Source organism: Trichomonas vaginalis, chromosome II (assembly GCF_026262505.1).
Source record: "Trichomonas vaginalis G3 chromosome II, whole genome shotgun sequence".
NCBI lineage: Eukaryota > Parabasalia > Trichomonadida > Trichomonadidae > Trichomonas > Trichomonas vaginalis.
In genome coordinates this window covers 13916905-13919602 of record NC_067204.1, presented here as the reverse complement: position 1 = coordinate 13919602, position 2698 = coordinate 13916905, and the positions used below count along the sequence as shown (strand labels likewise).

General features: G+C 35.2%; 1 non-coding gene across 1 annotated transcript; it reads left to right on the top strand.

Moving 5' to 3' along the window:
* The first annotated feature begins 445 nt into the window (after positions 1-445).
* TVAGG3_0541450 lies at positions 446-517 on the top strand. The gene has a single exon. It is a non-coding gene; the product is annotated as a tRNA-Lys (tRNA).
* Positions 518-2698: the final 2181 nt, after the last annotated feature.

Sequence of the window (2698 nt, the reverse complement as noted above, 5' to 3'; positions counted from 1 at the left end):
TTACTCGATTATTGTCCAATAAAACCAAATCATATTAAACTTGTCCAAAATAAACAATAAAGAATAGTTTTTAAGTTTCTTAAACGGTTTATGAAGTTCATATTTAATCGATTTTTTTATTTCAATTCATGTATCTATAGTTCGTTAGTCTATCATCATTCTAAATTATCTGCAAAGAATTTTGTAGAATCTCAACTCTGTGAGGAACTACAATAAATTGAAAAGTCATTTTGTGATATCAAAATCCAATATATTATTCTTTCTAATATACATATTAATAATATCTTGAGATGTAGTACACTATATATACTTTTCAAAAATCTATATGTTTTTAGTTATTGAGATAGAAGCGATTTAATTCTTTGAAAATCGACGAAAAGTGCCATATTCATAAAATTATAGGGTATATTGTGATAGATAGTAGTTTATCCATATTTTATGTGAAGCTTTCCTAGCTCAACAGGATAGAGCTTTGGACTTTTAATCAAGGGTTTGGGGTTCGAGTCCCAGGATAGCGTTTTTTAGATTTTTTTCAACAATTGAATCAATTTTTAGTCGTAAATTTTTAATTATTGGATGGAGCTTCTAATATAAAAAATATGGTTATTTATTTAGCATTTGTTTCTAAAACCAAAAAACAATAGTTCATACATAAAACTAATACGATTAAACATGCACAGATGGGCAGATAATACTATCGAGAACGGTGATTACAAGTCTTCCATACCAACCCAAACGCCTGGATATGTTTTGACTTCAGTGAAAACATACCCATCATTCAAACTGAAGAAGTACGGGTGACTTTCGGTTCATTGTAAAAACTTCCATTTGCATATATTTTCCTTCTGGAAAGATTGCTTCAGCAGAGAGTGCCCAAGAACTGCCACCTCCGAGCCTGCATTTCCATGGTGACCTGCAAATCCTCCGAACCATCCGCTGCCAGCACCTGGTCTATCGACTAGTATATCATAATCATGCTGGCCATATGGATTCAACGAACCTTTTTGTCGAGCTGATTCTCCTGAGCCGAAAGTGAAACCAAAAGTGGAATTCGCAATTCGATCTGAGTTAAGGACACCATCAACCCATAACTTGGGCAATAAAGCCGCCACCTAAACCGCCTGATCCATCATCTACATAGTTAGATTCGGTATATGAATTATCAGACCAACCTCCAGCACCTGCCACGATCACTCGGTGCCAAAGATCGTTTGTGAGGAATTTGACAGAGGTTTGACCACCGCCACTTCCTGTACCATAGTCATTTCGCAAAGATAGTAGTTATACGCGTTTCTCCACCCCATAACCGCCTTTAATCATTTGTTGTCATCAAATTTGTGAACTTTACTATTGATTGATAATTTCCTTGACTCCTATCGTCGCATAGGCGGTAATGGGATGAGATCTTAATGATACCTGAATATAGCCGCCAGCACCACCACGACTTCCAACAGGGTTTGCACTCTGCGTTTCCATTAGTTATATTGACATATATGTCATTAATGCAATTTCGTTTATTATCAACGAATAAGGATGTTCTTCCTGCAGAAGCTCCTCCAGAGGCACATAAAGCTCAAATTTATATATGCCTGGCCGAATTTTGATGATGTAATCGGTACATTCATGTGAAAGAGGGATGGATAATCGAATATATATGTTTTTGGATGATCCCTTACAATAACATTAGTTTGGTATTTATTTTGATCAGATAAACTATAAGATAAAATAGGGAATCACAGTATAATGGTAAACATTTGAGCGAAATGATCGATTAAGATCAAAAATAAAATAATAATCCTTATCATAATTTGAACATTAGATATTGATACTGCAACATAGAAAAAAATGCAAAGCATTCCTGGTTTATTATGTTAATTCATTAATATAACAAGAAAAAATAAAAGGGTACAAACATTAGATGATGTTATTTAGTAAATTAATGAGTATACACATTAATGATAATATTATATTTTCTAGGCAAACTAAATTGAATAACCATTCGTATAAGATCCTCAACTATATTAGGGTCATCCTTTCATTCTGTGGTTTGGTCAGCAAGAATTATCTGTTCATTTGTAATTGAAATTCATATTGGTTGTCAGAAATGAAATTTATTTAAATTTATATGTTTAATTGCTTATTTCTAACTTGAGTCGAAATAACACAAACAAAAGCTCATATGAAAAATAATTGCAGCCAATTGTTCTACAAGAAAGACAAAGAGCTGTATCAAGAATAGTGATAACAGTCGGCCATTACATTGCCAGATTCCTGGATATGTCTTACATCATTGAATAAATATCCATCATCCAAGCTAAAGAGTATGGATGGCTCTCTGTCTCGTTAAAGAAAGTTCCGTTAGCAGAGATATTCCCTGTCGGGATGACTGCACTAGCTGAGAGTGCCCAAGAACTTCCTCCTCCAGCACCTCCGTTCCCGCTATGGCATGCGAATCCTCCGAACCATCCACTTCCAGCGCCTGGCTTATCTACAGATTGGTCATATGAGAATTCCATTTGGGTTCTTGGATCCTTTTTCTTGGGCCGACTCTCCAGAACCGAATGTGAAACCAAAAGTGGAATTTGCCAATTTATCTGATTTGAGTGCACCGTTTATCCAACACCCTTGAGCGGTAAGACCACCTCCTGAACCACCTGATCCATCATCAACATTTGGATAGGTATAAGAATTGTCAGAC